At 36.9% G+C, this 22538-nt stretch overlaps 1 protein-coding gene across 6 annotated transcripts in view; it reads left to right on the top strand.

Annotated features, from left to right (window-relative positions):
- The window catches only part of lingo2 (leucine rich repeat and Ig domain containing 2), a 271483-nt gene that overhangs the window by 159463 nt on the left and 89482 nt on the right, over positions 1–22538 (top strand). For 2 of the 6 annotated variants that reach the window (XM_084430416.1, XM_084430417.1), the window contains one exon: positions 7562–7640. The exons of 3 other annotated variants lie outside the window; for them this stretch is intronic. The gene's annotated coding sequence lies outside the window, so the exon portion shown is untranslated. Of the gene's footprint in view, positions 1–7302; positions 7383–7561; positions 7641–22538 lie in introns of those variants that run through there. One more of the 6 variants, XM_084430419.1, reaches the window with a different exon arrangement.

Raw genomic sequence — 22538 nt, 5'->3', positions numbered from 1 at the left:
TCTCTCTCTCTCTCTCTCTCTCTCTCTCTCAAAGTTTAGAGAATTATGGGGAATAAATGAAGTATTATGTACACTGTATAATAATGAATTGGTTTTGAGGTTTTTAAAAAAGGGGGGGAGGGGGGCAAAGTATTTTTTTCATTTATTTAAAAAAAAGTGTTTTTTTTGTAAATCTTTTGTAATAATAGCGAGTTAATTGTAATAATAAAGGTGAACTTAATCCTCTCTCTCTCTCTCTCTCTCTCTCTCTCGATAGATAGAAAGATAGATAGATAGATAGATAGATAGATAGATAGATAGATAGATAGATAGATAGATAGATAGATAGATAGATAGATAGATAGATAGATAGATAGATAGATAGATAGATAGATAGATAGATAGATCGATTTCTACAACAATGCATTTATATCAATTCTTTATGTTTGCTTTCAAAATACATGTGATTTAAAAAAAAATAGAAAAGAGAATTCTTGTATTTTCAGGTATGTATTTTGATTTAGTGATGTTTACATATTATACATATATACATATTGACTGTTATATTTTATCAGTTTGAAGGCTGGTTTTAATAAACTAAGTCATCTGTACACATAATCTACATTTTAAACACAGAGAAGGCTGCATTGATCATAAGACTATATGTCAGTGCAAGAAAAAGATTTTCAGCATTATGGTTTTTAAAATCAATGTTGAATATAACAAACTACTGTTAAAGTAACTCTAGTATTGATTTGGGAAAAAAAACAACCTTAAAAGCCAATTTAGGATACCTTAATCAATAACCACAAAATCAATAACAGAGAGGTTTTTATCTGCAGACCAGCATGCTATACAAATCTTAGAGTTTCGCACTAATAACATCAATAAATGTTCTCGAGATCAATCTCACTAGAGCAAGTACAATTTTTCAACATTTTTGTTCAATTGCTTCCTACATGAACAAATCAAACTGTCATCACTGGACATAAACATGGAGGCCATTGATTTAATTTCATTATGTGATCTTATTGAATCTATTGAAACAGTGCAGCCACTAAGTTTCATGTTTTTTATGTATTATAGTTGTTTCAGCTCAGTCTTCAGGTCTGCAAATAGAGCAGTAAGCCTGTGCAGACAATTTGCCAATTGTCTTCATGCTCATTTATGAATGTTAAATGAGAGGATGGAGACAGGGGTCACAATGCTGATATGCCTTTGTATGGGGATTTTACCCTAATTAGCCCAAAGCAAAAAGATTAATGCTCTGTTCCTCTGCCCGTGGGTTAAACTCTTCCTTAACAAGCTCATTATTTTCATGTAATGATCTCTCTAACATGCTGTGCTACGACAGGAAACAGTCCTACCACCTCGAAGAATGACATGGATTGAGTCTCTTATGCTTACCAAGGGTGCATTTATTTGATCAAAAATATAGTAAAATTCTGTTTTCTATAATATATTTGAAAATATAATTTATTCTTGTGATTGCAGAGTTGAATTTTTAGCAGCCATTATCAGTGTCATTTTTCTGAAATATAAATATCTATTTTACTTTTCACGTTTGTGCCTTTTGTTCAATTTAAAGCATTCTTGCTGAATAAAAGTATTAATTCATTTTGATACATCGGGCCCTATTTTAACGATCTGAAACGCAAGTATCAAACGCGAAACGCAAGTAACTTTGTGTGCGGATCTCGGGCGCTGTTGCTATTATACCGGCGGGATAAATTACTCTTGCGCCCGACGCAAATCTAAAATGGGTTGGTCTGAAGTAGCTACATTACTCATAGGTGTGGTTTGGGCATAACGTGAAATAAACCAATCAGAGCATCATCTCACATTCCCTTTAAGAGCAGGTGCGCTTGTTCCATGGCAGACTGCTATTATAACGGCGGATTTGCCAGGCGCACGCCAGGAGCGGTTCACAGCCGAGGAGACCGACGTTCTCATCAGGGCCGTAAAAGACAGAGAAGTGACATTGTATGGGGATGGGAGAAACCCACCCAAATTAGCTTCGGTTAAACAGGCGTATAATAATTTGGGTAAATGTGTAAGCTAGATTTATGGCTATTTTTTCACATCTTCATGGACACCACAATGATTTCCCTCCTATGGAATATGTTTCCTTGTAATTATGTATGGTTTGCAAAAATGGCAACTGCTGCATCTGTGTAGATGAGAGAAGTGTTTGGGCGTTGTGCACACGCTACATTATGGCCAAGCATGCGCCCTTAAAAAAGCATCTGAACATGCCACTGAAAACGCGATTGTTTTCTGGAACTGGAAAATAGCACCAGGGAATGTTTGCGCCGGAACACGCATCCTCTTTTCGCTGAACCGCCCCCGGGAGCGCAAGTTCATTTCCTAATTTACCGACGTGCGTCTGTGGAGGGAAAAGTCTGCTGTGCGTCGGGTGCAAAATAGGAATGATACATGCGTCGGTGTACAAAGTCAATTGCGCTGGGTGCAAGATAGGGCCCATTATATTCATTAGTTAAATATGGGAGATTGATATGAAAAATTCTATTTCTCACCGAATCTGTCTCTTCTTTTCTGAAATATTGCTTCTGCATTTGTTGTTTATTTGTGATTGCACTAATTTAATGAGTGCTCCTAGTGCATTCAGTTAGTTTTTCCTTAGATTGCACTGCACAGTGCCACTGGTGTCGAGGGAGGAGGCAGTTCTTTCTGAGATAATGAGAACAGACGTTGTACATGTGTCTGTGTTCTTTGCCACTTCTCATTTACCCAACATGAACATGGCAAAAGAGCAGAGACAAAGGAGAAACACTGGGAGAGAAAAAGACATTGAACACAGAGAGGGAGAGAGAGCGTGCAATGAATGGAAAACATGAACTAAAGTAGAACACACAGAAAGATCACAGATACAGGAAAAAAAGGCAAAATAGGGAGCCTTTATTTTGAACTACTTAGAAATGAGGTCAACACAGCATGGGTTTTTTTTTTTTTTTAAGTAATTCATTTGTTTGGTTGTGATAATTATTTCAGTGACATATACCCTTATCTTTGTTTTTTTAACATTGTTAAAATTACTTGTGTTTGTATGAAAACTGTACCGATCAAAAGTTTGTAAACATTACAATTTTTAATGTTTTTGAAAAAAAGTATCTTATGCACATCAAGCCTGCATTTATTTAAAAAAAAAAAAAAAAAAAAAAAAAAAACACAGAAAAGAAACAGTAATATTGTGAAATATTATTGTAATTTCAAATTGTTTTCTTTTTGCAGGATTCATTGATGGATAATTTTTTTTTAAAAGAACAGCATTTATTCAAAATATAAATATTTTCTAACAATATAAATCTTTATAAATATAAATCTTAAACACATACTGGCTAAAAGTATTATTATTTTTCAAAATAAGAAAGAAAAACTTTTGAACAGTAGTGTAAATTGTTATAAAATAATTTAAATAAATGCTGTTTTTTATTTATTTATTTATTTATTTTATTCTTCAAAGAATCCTTAAACAGGTATTAGAGGTTATAAATAATAATAAATAAAATAATAATAATTAAGCAGCACAACTGTTTCCAACATTGATAATAAATCAGCACGCTAAACCTGTCATGCTAAAGCTAAAATATGCTAGGGCAAGTTGGTTGAACTCCTCTATAATTCAGACCCCCTTAGGATCACTATGACACTATGTCTTCACTCGGGCTGTGAGATATCCCCTCTGCGCTACCACAAGCTACTTCAAAACGGTCTACTGACACACACTATCCCCACAAGGATCAAACTTGACCCATGCTAATAAGCCACACTAATGGAGTCTGGTTTAATCCAGGAGGGGAGAAGCTCCCTTCTTAAAATGTCACATTATATTAGAGCAAAGTTAATGTAGTATTAAACTGATGTTCTGTTTCACTCTTTCTAGTACTTAACTCTTTGTTTGGAGGTGCAGCAGATGCATTCATCTGTGTTGGTCTCCTGGAGGCTCTTGAGAGCATCAATCCACTGCGCCCACCCCCCCGGCACCCACTGGAATTCCCGTTGGTATCATGGCGCTCAATCTATTTAATTGCCACAATGATGGGATTAATTGGTGTGTTGTTATCCATTACAACAGGCCCCAGGTTGATGCACAGCAAAGGGCAAATCAAGCATGAACTGAAGACTAATCAAGCACATGAGATTGAAAAGGATTTAGCAAGATGTCCATGTGGGCAGAATAATTGAATGAGATAGATATCACTGTTGCCGCTGGTCAATGAGAGGACATACCAGTGTTTAATACATGCCAGCACACAGGCCTTTGTTCTTTTCTTTACATGTCCTGTATACTTTGTTCAAAAGTTTGAGGTTGGTAAGATTTCTTTTTTTAAAGAAGTCTCTTATACTCACCACGGTTGTATTTATTTGATAAAAATACAGTAAAAACAGTTTAGAACTCAGTTTTTTAATTTGATAAAATGTTTATAAAATGTAATTTATTCCTGTGATGCAAAGCGTAATTTTCAGCAGGCATTACTCTGGTCTTCAGTGTCACATGATGCTTCACTAATCATTCTAATATGCTGATTTAGTGCTCAAGAAACCTTTCTTATCAATATTGAAACCTGTTGTGCTGCATTGTGTATTTTTGTGGAAATTTTATTTTGGGATTCTTTGATGATTAGAAAGTTCAAAATAAAATCATTTATTTGAAATAGAAATATTTTATAACACTATAAATGTATTTTCTGTCATTTTTGATCAATTGAATGCATTTAATGAATAATAGTTTTAATGTTTACAGAAAAGTTGACCCCAAACTTTTGAACGATAGTGTATATGATGTACATTAAATCGATGGTTCATCCAAAAATGACAAATCTATTATTTACATACTTTTATTTACAGTTATTTAGTTTCAAACCTGTATGGCTGTCACGCCTGCCAGCCGGAGTGCCTATGATAGCCACCAGAGGGCACTCCTTCCATCTTTGTTATATCATCATGGACTACATTTCCCATGGCCCACAAATTATTGTTTGATCGCTTCCACCTGTTTGTCATAACCCTTGCTAACTCTGCCTTATAGACCCTGTTTATTCAGTCACTCATTGTGAAGTCTTGTATGTTGTCACACTGCATTTCTGAGCGCACGTTTGGTTTTCTGTTTCATTGGTTTGAACTTGTACCTGTTGTATGGATTAAGATTCTGGATTACCCTAACCTTTGTGTCTCTGTGCAGTTTGAAAACCAATGTGACAAAAAACCAAAAGAGCGCTCAGAAATGCATTGTGTTGATGATGGGCAAATTTGAAACACTGCTTCATAAAGCTTTTAAACCTTTACGAATCCTTTATTTCGAATCAGTGGGTATTTTTTAAATGTAATGGGTTTTAAAAAAGTGGTTTTATGCATGTTTGGAGTTTTTGTTGCATTTCCAATGTTTTTCACCAGCGTGTGGCGGTTCAAACTCTTCGAAACAGTTCGAATCAATTGATTCAAAGCTTTGAAAAGCTTTGTTTCATCCATCACTGGTAACTGAATAAACAGGGCTTATACAAGCAGAGTTAACAAGGGTAATGGCACACAGGTGGAAGCGATCAAACAATAGTTGGTACGGGAAATGGGTTATGGGAAATGCAGTCCATGATGATATAAAAAGACGAAAGGAGTGCCATCTGGTGGCTATCACAGGCACTCCGGCTGGCAGGTGTGACAATAGCTGAATCCGAAATCGCCCCCTACACCCTCAAATAGGGCGTTATTTGAGGGGACAGCTATTTGTAGTGGTGTCCGAAACCCCATTTTTTTCAATCCCACATTGCACTGCAATAATGAATGTACAACCGATGTACGCTCAACTTCAGTCCCAATTCGCTCACTCGTTTTCATTTACTCCTTTAAGTGAACAGTATTAGTGGACTAACGTAGGGAATAGTGAATGAGGGTTTAAGGGGCGATTTCGGTTTCAGCCAATGGCTTTCTTTCCTCTGTGGAATACAAAAGAGGATATTTTGAAAATGCCTCCTTTTTTTTCCATACAGTTAAAGTTTTTGTTGAATGCATGGGCAAAAATATCTCATGATGATGACAGATATTACATTTTTGGGTGAACTACCTACTAAAGGCTTCAGTTATTAGTTATCAAAAGCTTTGAAAAAAGAACTATAAACCAGATGTCTGAGACTACCTTTCTGAAAAGTAATGAATTATAACTAAAGTTGGATGTTCTAACCAGGCATCTTACATGTAAAGCACGTCATTCTCTTCTTTAAAGATAGAGCCAATTTATGCCACAGCGTCTGAGAGAACAATGACAGGCTGATAGTCCCAATGTGTTCTTCATGACGTCGGTGGCTTTGGAGAAACTACTGCTGATGATTAAGGAAGGGGTTGAAATGGATTTTATTTGCTGTCCTCCTCCTGACGTCCATTCACTGAACACATACAGCCAGTATGTTTAGGGGAGTAAGAAAGGGAAGGCACGTATTGTCTTTTCACCTTGCACGGGTTGAGCTGTCCTACTTTTTCTGTGTGGATTTTAACACCCACAGGCATGAATCAATATCAAGGGGCTTTTCAGCTTGTGCTTTTGAAATATTATACATCCATATGGCAGCAGAACTTGCTTTATTATGTTTGAACAAAACAAGATTATTGCTCCAATTATTTGTGGAAGATAAAGTTATCAACGTAAGAAACAACGTGGCCTTGTGAAACAATATTTTGCAATAAAATAATAATTTTACCTAGGTTGCACACTTTCTTAGCAAGGCCATTGATATTCTCCAGTCATCTTGATCTTAGGCAGCAGGCATAACAACGAGATCCGGAGAATAAATGATCAAACAGGAGGACAGCTATTGTCCTTGAACTGCTTAATGGGCTACTAATAGCATTGAGTGTCAGGACTGATTTTTACAAGTGAGTCCAGAAACAAACTTTCTACTTTTTTTTTTTTTTTCTACATATCCCCCAGCTTTCATTAGTAATTCAGGACCTTGTGTTTGCATAATCACCTTGCCTCTGTCTACCGTCAGGCCTGTATGGAGAGACTCATTAGTGTCTTTTCAGAGAGTAAAAGAAAGAGAGAAATATTGTCTGAATAAAATGATTTCCACAAGGCAGAGAGGAAAGGCGTGGATGGACTGGGATATAGATATTCCGAATCCTTGCTGTGAGATTCCGGGGGTTTAAATAACAAGAACAATGTCCTGTGTCACAGAACAGCATCCTGTGTAGTGCGTAAGAGGATAGAGGAAGCGGGAAAAAAAGGTAAAGCCTCTTTTTTCATGTGGGGCTTTGTACATATTACATGATATTGATTGTGCAAAAGTTTCATTGTGGCTTGGCCCAGACTTTGCCAGAAGCGCATATGAAAGTCAAGCCCTAGAGATTACGGGTAAAGCCGGGAAACCTAGAGCTTGCAGACAGCATTCGCGGTAATAACATACTGTGTTGGTTTTCACATCCATTAGGGTGTTCCGTTTGCTTGTGTTCTGAGCTTCTCCAAACTGCTGATTGCATGTTTGTGTTGGTTGCTTCCTAATTACATGTTTTTTTTCTCTCTCTGTTTCATCTCTGATCTTATTGAATTCATTTATTTTGTGCTTTCTTGCAGATTTAAAAGACAAACCCTAACGAGAAGGCTCTTTAGTAGAACAAAAACATGGCCAAGGGGAAGATCACTTCTCCATGTGGTGAGCACCTTCCTGAAATTTCCTGACATTTTATGGTGAAACATGGTGGGACGCTGTATTGTTTAGTTCAGATAAATGAGATAAAAATGCAAAATGTATTCTGAAAACATCAATCTGCAACAACAAACAAACTAATCAATCTATATTTAACCACATTTCCATTTCAGTGAGCTTTTAAGGTCTCCGCAGACGGCTGTTCAAAGATGTATAGTCATCGTCTAACCCCTTCACACACATGCATAAATATACAGACATGCACATACTCATTACTGTATGACACAGAGTTGATATAGATTTATTTTCCCAAATGACTCCAAAAGTCGAGGAAAGCAGGGGGTTGATTGAGTAGCAGCATAATAATCCTGGTACAGTGGAAGCAAGGAATCATGCATCACAGTGCTTGCCATCTGTAGGAGGGCTGGAGTCCCTCAAGATGCATTAGGTCTCTGTAATGGGTTCGGCAAGGTGCAGCAATAATGGACGGATTCTAGGAACAATATCGTTAATGATTATCACACAACCATGGCTGCGCAAAATACAGAATTGAAGAATCTGAATTCAATTGGCCACACCTCACAGGAAGTTGAATTGGAATTTGCATTGGGATGGCAGCAAGAGGAATTTACTGCATTGAATTTCAAAGAAATGCATCCCAGGTAAAGCATTTTAAAACATAAATCGTTCCTCCTCCTCGGCCAACAAAAGTTTACTTTTAAAAAACGTTCTTCATATTTCATTTTTTTTATTAATTACTTTATTATATTATATAAATTCTGCAACCTGATTGCTACATTGGTTCAAAATCAAGTTTAGAAATTGAATTTAAATTTAAAAGGTTTAGACTCCGTGAGCATACAAAAATCTCACTGGATTATTACAATTAGTGGCTAAAGGAATGATTGGAAATGCAAACTTATATGTATTACTGACACACGACAGCAAATTATATAAATTGGTTTTAAGCAATTTTTTATTTTTTATTATACTAATGCGTCTAATACTTGTGCACAGGACTGTATATGCGGAAAACCGTCATTTACAGACAAAGCATTGTGAAAATGTTCTTTTGTTATGCAGCTGTTGTCAGATCCAATGTAGTTGGCTACTGCATATTTCAACAAAAGTTTCGAACTCTCCATTACACTGTGCCTCATTTACAAAGCAATATGCTGCAAACAAAGGGAATGTTCTTCCACTCTTCCATTTGTCCTGTTGTCGGCAGTCTCCAGTGCATGGAGTCTGTCAGAAACTGAACATGCATCTGTATACTGTATCCAGTGGAGAGATGGTCTAATTTATGATAGAATAAGCAAACTTAAGACGCTGCTGAGATGTTACACGTCACATCAATGTCACGTGTCTTTACGGGATCTTTATAGGATGTGTGAGCACACGCACAGATTCCGGAAAATCACTGGCAGTGTGAATGAACCAAAATCAAACGATCCCGGGACAAATCCCATAAATCCCCATTATCAGTGTATTTTCCGGAATCTCTGTGTGAAACGTTTGTGTATAGCAGTTGAGCATTTCATGGAGATTTCCATGCTTTCGGTATGGATGTTCTTTCAAATCAAGGGAGGGAGTATAGTTGGGAAAAGTGTTTGAGGAACTTTTTTTGGTCTCCCATGTCCCTGGTGGCAGCTACGCCCTTGGTGTTGATCCTTCCATGAAAATCAGCAGTAGTCTCATAGTATTCCTGAATGCTAAATTAACTTCCAAAGTGTATTGTTATCTCTAAAACAATGGCTGAAAATGTGGTCATCTTTAGACAGCGTTCTACTACACCGCTTTTCTCTCTTGTTGTGTCACTATGAATCCCATGTGTTTTGAGCACGTACTGTTCACTTTCACTTATTGCTCAAAACTGTTCAGCACTCAGCCTGCAGGGTAAAAGTGCATTGCTATAATTCACATTGTTTGGTTCCACGTCCATGTGACCTTCCTGTGTGTTTTGATGAGTGATATTCATATTAAGTTTCTCCTTTGTGTTGCTTTCCTTTTTTTATCGTATTCTACAATAGGTGGGGTCATGAAAGGACAAGTGCAGTGGTCAGGCATGAATTTATCAGTGGTAGTACAGTAGAGGTCAGACAGCAGAGCTTGTGGAATTGTATACAAAGTGTGAAGTGTTTTTTTTTGTGTGTGTGTGTGTGTGTGTGTGTGTGTGTCGGGCTTAAAAGAAAAAATACACACAAAAATGCTGCCTTAAATTTTGGAGAACAATCAACTTGGATATTTAAGTCATTTCAACTTAAATTACATTAAACTGATTTAAAAAAATGAGTAGAATCGTATAACTTATAAAAGAAAGTTGAAAATTGCTTAACTTATTTTAATGAGTTAAAGCAATGTAAAAACATATTGTCATAGCTTTTTGATCATATGATTTTTTACAGAGTGTACAGTACATACCCATCCGAACATATACCCGTAAAAAATCTATAAAAAATGTATCTCTCTTACTCTCTCAAGTCCAGTATTTTTCACCTTGCTGGTACTTCTTGTCTGCGCAGCTGCAAATTTGTGTTCTTTATTCTAAAAATGGTATGCACTTGTGCCTGCTTCTTTCTGATGCAATATTTAATGTGTCTTTTTTGGGTACATATTGAGTTTTGTATGGAATATTTGTTGCTGTGCATCATATTCACTGCACTGATAAGAGCAGTTCTATCCTATTCATCTACAGCCTCATCCTGCTGCTGGAGTTACAGTAGATTGCATCATATAGGCACTTCTGAAAGAACGTTGACCAACTGCCTTTATCTTTTTCTGTTTTCTTTTTTTGTTGTTTCTCTTTGATTTTCTTCCTTCATATATATGTAAAGGAAGATGTAGCTACATTTATTTCATAAAAATATAAATAAAATAGTAATAAATGTAAACTAAATGGTTAAATGTGCTTTCTTTCTTTCTTTCTTTCTTTCTTTCTTTCTTTCTTTCTTTCTTTCTTTCTTTCTTTCTTTCTTTCTTTCTTTCACTGTCTCTTTCTCTTTATGTCAAGCTCTCTGCAATTACTTAGTGTAGTGATGGAGGGCCAGTTCATTTGGGACTGTGCAGTGCAGGTAAAAGTCTAAGCACAAAGACTTGATATGGTCTCTTCCTGACACAGCAGTTCTCTCTTGTGCATTGACTCCTATAGCATTTGACGATTAATGGATATTATCCGTCATGCTTCCCCAACTGTCTTTAATTAGTAGAATCCAGTATTGTGACAGAACCATAAGTATTAGTATTCCGCTGTGTCATAGACAACCGTAGCCGTAATATATCTAATATTAACATTAACATTAAAGAATGAATTATAAGTGACTTTGTGCTACAGTATGAGTCTTGTTACTACAGGATTTTATATATATATATACAGACTTATATATACAGTAAGTCATAAAGCTGCTGATTCAGAGAGGGAATATAGATATCTGTGTGAGTATATCTGTGTCCACCTTCATATCATATTCATTAGCATAAACAAACAACAGAGATGCAACTCTAAATACCACAGCCATTTGTCAGAGTTAACACATTTCAGCTTCAGTTACTGTCTAATTCACAGAGCAGAGGGAAACTGAGGCCGTTTCAAATAGCAATTAAACACACTGAGGTAAAACTATGAGTGCCTGGTTGGAGCAAAATTTTTATGCTTTGAACAGGAAATAATGAGCCTCAAATATGCATTGTTCCCTTTGGCAATGGTGCGACTTAGATTTCAAATCAATATTTTCCATGGAGTACATCACACTTAGTTTTACATCTTGCACTCTTGTCTTTCTCTTTGAGATCAAAGATGGGCTCATGCTAAATATCACAGCACCTCAATGCAATGCAAAGACGCCCTCTTCACCTCTGCATACAAATTACTGAAATATTCAGCTGCTCTTGTACGGGAAGATCAGAGATCCACATTTGTTTCACAGCGAGGGCATAATGACTTTCATTGCTATTCAGCTGTAAAAACTGCTTAAGTTTATTAGCACTTAACATGAGTGCAAAGAAGAAGAATCGTTCTACTTCGATTAATGATGAGCATCTAAACAATTAGTCATTAACATTTAGACAGGCGCTATGGTTTCTTTTCTTTTCTTTTTCAGCACAGAACTTGTGTAAAACATCATTTTTATCAGATTGAAAGTAAAAAATGACAAGGTTTGTAAGTTCTCCAAGAACTGGTTTACTTGACAACCTTCTCAGACTAAATCGGCATCATTCTTCCAATTTTTTAAATGCCTGTCAAAACACTGATGTGGTTTGGAGTGAGATGAGGGAATCCACAAAATGTTTCTGTAAGTTGTGTTACTTAAAGGAGCTGTATGTAAGAAATGTATTTCAATTAATCATAAAATGGCCCTGATATGTCACTAGACATTAAGAAATCATGTTCATTTCAAATACTTATATCACTGACAACAGTAGTCCGGCCAGGATATTGTCATTTAAAAAGTGAAGTTGCAGCCCTCAACTGATGTTGATGTTGTCATCTTGTGTTTTGGCCTGAAGCCCCACCCTCCACCTATCTACCAATCACGAAGTCAGTAGTGTTTCGGCATCCGGGTTGCCAGCTCTGCTCTAGTTACCACAGCTACGTAGCAGCCTACGTTCCTGCTGGATCCTGCAGCCTATCTGGCAACCTCGAGTCAGGGGGGAGGGGGAGGGGATACACCGCTCTACAGTAATTTGAAAGTGATTGCAGTACCAGTTTTGGCCACAATCTTACATACGGCTCCTTTAAGGGCAAACCCCTGTTCTGGTCTCATTTGCACAGGAAAAAGACGAAAGCATATTCTAGGTGACATCAGTAAAATTAAATTTAGCAAAGAAAGTAAGAAAGTAAATTTAGCATGGTAGTAGTAGAAGACCTCGATATGCCATACTAAATCTTCCATAAAAAATGATCTGGTAATTCACAAGCATGTAAGCCATAATTACTGAAAATGAGGAGGTAGAATTGTGTCAAACACAGCTCACAGGCAAGATCTGTTTCTCAAGCAAATGCATAAATGTAAGAAAGACTAAGCCAATATAAGGGTAAAATATGAGTCTTTTTCTTTTTTACTCACTATTTTGTTTTCCAGTCTCATTTGGTGTATTATGTACAGCCATCACTCTCCCATGAGAAAATGTTAAGTTGCGTTACACTATTCCTTCTTCTGGCAAAGAAGCACCGACCAATACAGAAGGTGACTGACTAACTGACAATCACAGTTCGATTTTTTTATGTGCTGTTAAAGGGTGGCACAAACTAACAATCTTGTATTGTAAGAACAAACTGGTGGGGAAAGATTTATTTGAATAGTGGCACAATAGTCCGAAAGTAAGTACATAAAATAGATCATAAAATAGATCAGGTTGTCAGTAAACACAGACTGAATACACACACACACACACATTCACAAGTTTGGGGTCAGTAAGATTTATTTTTTTTATTTTTTTTTAAAGAAATGAATACTTTTATTGAGCAATGAATTATGCATCAAATGTATCAAAAGTGACAGCAAAGACATCTAGATCATTAAAAAATATTTGCAGATAAATGTTCTTTTGAACTGTCTGTTTATGAAAGATGAAAAAAAGTTGAAAAGTGTCCACAAAAAAAAAAAAAAAAATTAAGCAGCACAACCATTTTAATGGCATCTTTTTGAGCACCAAATCAGCATATTAGAATGATTTCTGAAGACACTGAAGACAGGACTAATAAATTACATTCAGCTTTGTCATCACCGGAATAAATTACATCTTAAAAGTAGTGAAAAGTAGTACAATTTAAATTCTAATAATATTTCACAATATTACTGTTTTACTGTATTTGTATAAAATAAATGCAGCTTAGGTGAGTATAAGAGACTCAAAAACATTTGAAAAAAATCGTACAAATTTATATTTTGTAATATTATATATGCTTTATTCTATTTTCTACCATTTTGCTTCATTCATGCATATGATAATCCAAAGTTTGCCTCGACTTTGATAGAATCCTCCAAAGTAAAGTACGAATGTCAGCAGATGTTTTGGTGTTGCAGGATAAAAGGCATTGCTATAGTGACTTTTCCTTATAAACCTGCGCTAGTCCTAGGGAACAGGGAGATTTAGCTTGAATGAATGAGCATGTTGTTAGTGCATGTGCAGGGGTGAAAATTGAGTGAGAATTTTTGGAATAGATTCAAGACCTCTGAGGATGTACTATAAGGTCCTGCTATTGTAAACCCGCAGCGTGTCAAGCACATGTCTCAGCACCAGTCAACAGCCCAGTCAGTGTGAGGCTTCTGTTGCAATTTAATTAGACCAGATGAGTCTTGTTCAGCCAAAGACTCACTCACAGGGGACAGACAAAATGTCAGCCACGATCTTGCACACTTTTAATTAAAAGAAATGTGAGCTGTATTGGTGTGTGACGGCGACTTGTTTTGTTTGCCGTGTTGTTGTCCGCGGTTAATTGCTATTAAAGGAGTGCGTATGACTAAACAGACGAGGTTTGCTCTAATACTTTGTCCAGTTTGAAACGGTTGACATTGGATTTGGCATTTTTGCTCCATGTTGTGAGACGTTAGTTTTTACAGAGCCATGGAAGTTCATTTACTAATTGCATAATGATTATGCTTCCACCACAACAGCTACTGCTGCTACAACTGAACAATGACCAGTGATTTTTTGGGGGGGGGGGATAGCCACAAGCTAATCTAGATTTACAATAAATCATGTCATAAAGTCCCTCAGCTTAGAGTCAAATGTGATCACATGACCATGAAATCGGAAAGAAAATACTCAATAAACAAAGTAAATTTGGACTTAGATCAACATCAATATCCACAACCATTTATACAGCATGAGTGCGTACTGCATGCAATGATTGTGAACTAGTATCTGGTGCAATTACATGAATGAAACGTTGCAAATAGAACCATCTTAAACGTTGCCGTTTTCATGACAATTAATTATTTTTAGATTGGAGTTTACATTTAAAGTACAAGCTACTCCATTCAGGCCAGTTGTAGAAATGTACTAAAAATAAATCACGCCCACTGATACCGCCATTTATTTTCAGCATGCTTTCTTCATTATTTAAAATGTCTAAAGCCAGTGCAAACAATGCCACAAAATCACTTCTCTGCCATTTGATCGTTCATTGGGTAACTTATGTCTAATCAATAGAAAATGCACACAAACATCTCTGTTCAAGAAAATCCAGCTTTTTGCCATTTATGGCAGGCAAATAACACTCTTTGGATTCTTTGCTCATTATTTGCACATCATTATTTTAGCATCTCTAATTTAAACAGAAATGTGGCATGTTTGCATTGAAAGGACTTGCCAATTTACTTGTTAATTTGACAATTTTTAGTTCAGAACTATTTCACATTCAGTAAATTTGCTGACAGATAGATAGATAGATAGATAGATAGATAGATAGATAGATAGATAGATAGATAGATAGATAGATAGATAGATAGATAGATAGATAGATAGATAGATAGATAGATAGATAGATAGATAGATAGGGCTGTTAAAATATTTCTGTCCTCCTTTCATTTTCCCTCTCACTGCTTTGCTGTTAGGACTGTAAGCTGTGGTAGTTTGACACAAGAGGGGAGCTCTAACCTACTTAGAGCGTCCTGTTCTCCTGCTCCTTTTCCACCTCTTTTGTTTGTTCAGTGGAAATATGAGGATCCTAATTAAGCTGTGCCAGAAAGCAGCTAGAGCAAGAGAGGCTCCTGTTGGCCAACTGTGAGCGGCTCTCCGCAAGCTTGGAATTAATGTTTAATTTATTTCTTGTTTATGATTTATTGATGCAGTGGTGCATGTGTACGTGTGAGTGTCTGCGTTGTGTGTGTGGGAAGAGGAGACAGCATTGTGTTGGATGGAACTGGGTCATTTTTATACTGTGCTTGTGTAATGCATTATCAGCACAGGCAAACATACTCTTAATGTTTACTATGTCCAAAACTACTTACAGGACATAAGGGTTGGTCATGGATTATTTTTTTGCAGTGTTTGTTCAGTTCAGTTCTTGTGAAAACATCAATACAGCAAAAAAAAAAAAAAAAGCACAAAAAAAACATATTTGCGTTATTTACAACTATTATATTACAGTATATTGCATGCAATAATGGTATAAAACTACAAATATTTGTATAAAATTGTAAGTAGAAACATTACACATACACAGAAACATTAAACAAGGGTTTAATTTTGTTGTAGCATCAATTTCATATTTACCCGCCCCTATATGTTAAATTAAAATGAGAAGTAATTGGATTTCCATTTTAGTCGGACAGGCCCTTTTTGTCTAAGTGGCTGTTCTTTTGCATAAAAGGCTACAATATGCCGATAGTCAAATGTCTGTATTGCCAGACTACATGCATGAATGCATGGCACGTTAGCACACTGGCGGACAGAGGTGAATAAGAAGCACTGAATGTCTAAGTCACCACACACACACACACACACACACACACACACACACACGCACACACACACACACACACACACACACACACACACACACACACAGACACACGTGAACTGCATGCAAATGGTGCGTAATTGTGAGCTGACCGCATGCATGTGCATGAGGACTTACAAGTCAACTCAGGTTATCCGGGTCTCAAAGGTAAGACACCAAAATCTTTCCTCCTCTCTCCAGTTGTGCAGACAATAGGAAGCTAAGTAGTAGCACAGGTGGCTTACACCTCTTCACATGGGAAAATGCAGATCCAAAGCTCTCTGGTGGCCGCTTGAGTCACAGCGGGAGAGAATCTCTCAGATTCTTTCAGTCTCACCCTTTTAGCACACAGTCAGCCACTTCAAAAATGACGGAATACTCTGCAGCACGCACAGCCCACCATGAGGCCAGCTTTAAGTCCCTGCGAAACAGGCCGCTGACTGACTGAACAGAAGGGGGCCGAAAAGGCAGATAAATACATATTTCATTGAATTTTTCAGTGTGTGATGTAATGTTGGAGATTGTAGAAGGGACAGGGAAGCTTTGATGTCATATTTTACTTACTGATATAGAGAATAACTTCTCTAGTGGAGGTGCTAGGGGTGGGCGTCAAAGTCCCAAAAATGTTAGAGCGCTGAATTGTCAAAATTGTTGTCTTTACCAATAGGATTTCATGCATGTCACTATTAAATTTGAATACAAAATTAAATAATATGAATAATAATAATAACAATTAGTATTGTTATAAAATGTATTTACATAAATAAATAAATATGAAATACATAATTGCTCACTATTAATATTGACCTATTATCTTATTATTCAACTTTTTTTGTTGACTTTTTGGTCATGTATCCACCATACATGAAGTACATAATGTTTCACAGACATAAAAACACTGTAAAGGAATTTGTTCACAAATGTTGGCAAGTTAATTGCATGAAGTGGTCAGCAGTGCACATCAAAGTAAGGAAAGCCGGGAAATTACCATGCCTGAGGTTGCAACTAGGTTTGGTTGGTTTTTAGTCGTTTTTAGTTCATAAAACGAAACATAACATTTCAGCATTTATTATAAAGTGTGTATTTTGGAATATTTAATCAAAAGATGTACCCATACGCATTCACAGAGTTCTGGGCTAAACCCAGAATAATCACTGACCCTGGATGCACAGGAGAGTTTGCTAATGGTATGTGCACACACATGCTAAGGAAAAAAATGCCTTCTCTGCATCATGGGAGGCTTGGGTTTGACCTCTTGAAGTCTGCAATGCATGAGGATGGTGTAGTTGAGAGGCTTGAGGTGGACTGAACTCCCTGTGGCACTGAGAGGAGGTGGAGAAAGAGTGCAGAGGTCTTTCATGAGGTCATGAGTTTCGTACTTTAATCTAAAGGTCTTTTTTTTTCTTTTAATACAAGGATGGCTAAATTACAGATGTGTGTTCTTAACACACAGCATTTTTTAAGTGAATCTCTCTCTCAATCTGAAGCTGGTATTGCATCATACATGATATGAACTGCATCATGTTATTCCTATAAGTCATTAAGTGATGCAATCATAATGAAGTTTACATCACTCTGCTGAACAAATTGCCTTATATCAGCTCTAGAAATCACACAGCAAGGGTGCAAAGAGTTTAGTTCCAACCCTGCTCCAACACACATACTTGTAGTAGTTTTCAAATGAGCCTGAAGGACTTGATGAGCTGGATCGGGTGTGTTTAATTAGGGTAGAAGATAAACTCTGCAGGGAGTTTAGTCTGTTGCCCTCCTGGAACTGAGTTTAGCACCCCTGTCATAGTGTCATGCTTTCTTCTTTGTCAGTGTTTGATTTAGCAAAGAGACACATTTCAGTTTAGCCAAAGTGAGCAGAGATGTCTCATACTTGTGTGAACAGTGCAGAGAACTTCAAATGGAGCCCATCAATTCTTGCAGAATATTGCTGGACAGTGACAAGAGATCCTCTATTTAATGAATACAAGAGACAAGCCAAGAAGCGCAGAGTACACTGAATAGGACTAAACTACACAATAGTGTTTTGCATTTTGTTTCATAATAATTTGATTTACATTATATAACCCTCTTGCTGGTTTTTAAAGTGTCACGTAAACAGGAAAGGTAACAGGTACTCTCTACACAATATACATGGACGTAAAATGTAAACACTTTAATATCTTGGAAACTGTTGCCAATCAGTCGTTTTAATTGTCATATTTGAATTCAGCTCATCCAAATACTTAATAAATAGCACATTTAATCTCTAAAGCAGACAGCTTCTAAAAATTGTAGGCCAGTGTTATTTATTTATTTATTTATTGAAATTATTATTTTTTTATTTAGCAATATTTTTCTAATAAATAATTACACTACATTACAACTAAAAGAGCACAAATAAAAGTACATAAATACAAAAGTTAAAAAAAAATATGTATAAATATTGCAATATTCAGAAAAATATGATCAGTGGATTTGGATGGATGGATGGATGGATTGATTAGTGTTCACTGATCACAACACAACATCGTTAGAAATTAGTAATGCAACCCTATAGAGAATATGACCATATAACTCTCTCTGTTTGTAAGGTTGCTTTCCCCCCTTCATCTCTGTAGTGCTAAGCCAGCATGATAAAAGGCAAACTGGTGAGCGCCAGATCTGCCCCACAAAGATAAACGTGAATATAGGGCCGTATCTGCCTGCCACAACTCACTCGGGGGTGAAGCCCATCTGAACAATGCTTCACAGCTGATGGTCCTCTGTCCTTGATGTAAACAGAAACAAATGTGGCATTTGGAAAATAGGCTGTAAATAAGAAACAAGAGCATGCTGTGTATGTGTGATTGAGGAGGGAGAGAATTGCCCACTTGTCAGTTTGGATAAGGTTAGTGTTTAAATTGCCCGGCTACAATAATCGGATGCAGCAGGGGAGGATGCCCCTCAAACTGCGGCTAAAAAGTGTGGTGGAAGTCATCCGTGCTCATCATAGTAGTAGATCTGGATTGCTAGCAGTTGTGTGCAGAGTGCCCTGAAAAACAATGCCTGTGACATAGTAAATGAGCTCAAAGGGTGATGTTAGAGCTTAGTCAGACTTATTTATATTGTTCTGTCTTGAAGGAATCCGATGTACCACTGAAGTATTTATTGCTTAAATGGCAGTGGTTTTGTCCTTACGCCTTGATGCCATCAGATCTCACATGAATGTGTTTACTTTGACTTTGTGGCATGAAACCATTGCACTCCATGTCTGACAGTGTGTTAGCTAATTAAGTAGCCAACACACTGTCTATAAGAAGCTGGAAGAGGGAAAACCACGTCGTTCCATGCACACGCCTCCAGGCAACTTGTTCATCCTTATTGTATTATAATACAAAGCAACAGATTTGACCTCTGATGCAGTGTTCTTTTTTTTTCTTTTTTTTATTGTTTTAATGTCTTTGAAATTTATTGATTTTGTCATTTATATTTGATAATTTTAGCTAGTCTTACTCTAATAACATGGGATCTAAATTTAGTTTACGAAAATACAATTTTAGTAAAAAAAAAATTGGTCTCATTTGTTGAAATTTGAACTAACAATGAGCAATACATTTGACACAGTATTTATTAATCTTTGTTAATGTTAGTTAAACAAATAGTCGTTCTTTGTTTGTTCATGTTGGTTCACAGTGCATTAACTAATATTGGCAAATACAACTTATGATTTTAATAATGTATAGTAAATGTTGACTTAGATTAATACATGCTTTAGAAGTATTGGTCATTCTTAGTTTGTTAACTAAAGTAGTTAACTTATGTTTACTAATGAAACGTTATTGTAAATGTTACCTTTTTTGTCTTGTCTTCATTACGGTTGAAACTAAATATTTTCGGCAGCATTTTAAAACAGGAAAAGACAGAAAAGTTTATTTTCAGCATTTAAACTCATAACAACAACAACAAAAATCAATTCCAATGGCCATTTGCCTCATGCTCTGTGGAGCATTTTGTATTTTAATGCACACTAATATTTCAGTTGCTTTGTGAGGGTGTACTTGTTTGACGTAATTGTGTGGAACAACACATCTGACCTCCGGCTCTCTCTATCTGAGCAGATTTATGGTGATCACCAAAAGTACATGCAGCATTTTTCATTTGTCTGCCTCTTATGCACTGAAAACTTGCTAAATCAATACCTCACTGCCTTGAAGTGCCTGCAGGGTCAACATTTGTTCTCCCAAAAATTTGAGATTATAGATCAACTATTTATTTATATGAATGTTTGTGCTTTACTTCTGTTTAGTTTTTTCTTTCACTTCTTTGTCTTTTTTCCAAGAGATCTGGCCTTTTGGACTGTTTTAAAATACATTCATGCATTTATGAATTGACAAACAACTTTTTTTTCTGTAGTTCAAAATAAGTTTGTACTTATTTTTACTTTTTGTAGACTGTGACATCCACTCTCCGTGGACTTTTACCCATGATGGCCTAAGCTATAATTAGGGTGTCTACAATAAAACTGCTGGTAGTTTTTTATTTATTTATTGTGATGTGGAGCCATCAGACAAATGTGTAACCTTGAGGCAGGGTGCTTATAAATCCTATCAGTTTGACAAGGAAAAACATCCCAAAGGTTGAAACCTTCATGGTGCTAATATACCATAAATGCTTTTCCCTCACATTGGGAACTAAAACTGACATGAACAAAGCACTACTTTATCTTCAGCTTAGATTTGTATGGAGCAGGACACACCAGCGATCCACACTTAATCTTCTCTTTACCTTGGAAATCTAAAGGATCAGCAATTTCTCTGCCCGACAGGCAAGTGGTGGAGAATTGGTTATGACTCCTCTGTTATGAGTGCCATTCATTTCAGAAGTGACAGACAGGGCGAGCACAAAAGCACACACACAAATAATCATATGCTCATTTTAATTGTAAAGAGGTATATTTACAGGTACAGGGGTTGGGACAATAAAAACTGAAACACCTGGTTTTAGACCACAATAATTTATTAGTATGGTGTTGGTGTTGTTTTGTGGCCAATACAGCATCTTTTCATCTAGGGAATGACAGATACAAGTCCTTCACTTTCATGTTCATCAAACCATTCTGTCACAAGTCTTTGTGTATTGGTGCTATATCATGTTACATAGCACCCCCTTCAGGGTACAGTGTTTGAACCATTAGGTGAGCATGGTCCTCTGGAATGGTTCCGTAGTCCTAGGTAGTATAACGTGCCCATCAATGCCATGATATTGCTGCCCAAACCATCACTGATCCACCCCCGTGTTTCACTCAGGCATGCAGCAGTCCGAGTAACTCCCATGGATATGGGAAAGACAGTGAAGGTGGACTCATCAGAGAACAATACATGTTTCACATTGTCCACAGCCCAAGATTTTCACTGTTGCCACCAATGAAACCGACATTTGGCATTGGCATTTGTGACTAAAGGTTTGCCTATAGCAGGCCGACCATGAATATTGACTCTGTGGAACTCCCGACTAACAGTTTTGGTGAAAACAGGATAGTTGAGGTGCGCATTTCATTCTGCAGTGGGTTGGGTAGCTGTGGTTTTGTTTTTTGGATACATCCCGGGTTTGTACCTGGACATCCCTTTCAGACAGCTTCCTCTTGCGTCGACAATTACTCCTGTTGGATATGGTTCATCGTGTGTGGTGGAATGCCGACATTTCCCTGGATACCACAGCTCTCGAAACACCACAAAGACTTGCTGTCCTGGTCATCGATGAGCCAGCGAGATGCACACGTCCTCTTTTGAACTCCGATGTCATGTTGTGTGGATTGCAATATTTTTTGTGCATTTGTGCAATTGCTCTGCTAATTCAGCCTTCACACTCTGCTCTTACTGATGGAATGTAAACTTTAGTGAAGATTGGCCACCAGGCCTTACATATTGTATATAGGCGTGAAACCTCAAACACAATTAACTTCTGCCTCTTTTTTTTAACAGGCACTGCAGATTATTGTCTTTTGGTTTCCCTGATTGGTCACACAGCTGTAGAAAATGGTTGTCAGACCTAATTAGAGTGTTAAATAGGGTTCTGTGCATACATATTTTAGTTATTTTACATTGAGCAAGTTCGGTTGAAATGTGCTGTATGTATGGAACCAGTCGACAGCTAGTTGCCCATTGCATCAACAGCATGAGATGTGTGCTTTTTACAGCTTTTTAGCTAGAGATCGAGACATAACTACTTGTAAGTGTTTGGGACACTTAACAGTGCATATCTGCTGAGGCAAAAAGCAGTGGGAGGTGCCTGAAATAGTTTGGAATGAAAATGGCATCTGTAAAAATGCAATACAAAGCCTTGATGTCTACAATTGTTATCTGTTGCTATGGTTACATGTTTTTGTAGGGTAATGGTATGTAAGAGAAGGGGATTTGAGAGTCACATCTGTTCGTAAATCTACTGTAGATGTCAATCCCAAACATTGACTGGGTGAATATAGCCATTGATCA

Source organism: Rutilus rutilus (assembly GCF_951802725.1).
Source record: "Rutilus rutilus genome assembly, chromosome: 14".
NCBI lineage: Eukaryota > Metazoa > Chordata > Actinopteri > Cypriniformes > Leuciscidae > Rutilus > Rutilus rutilus.
The sequence above is the reverse complement of the archived record's forward strand: the minus strand, read 5'-3'. Positions and strand labels throughout refer to the sequence as shown.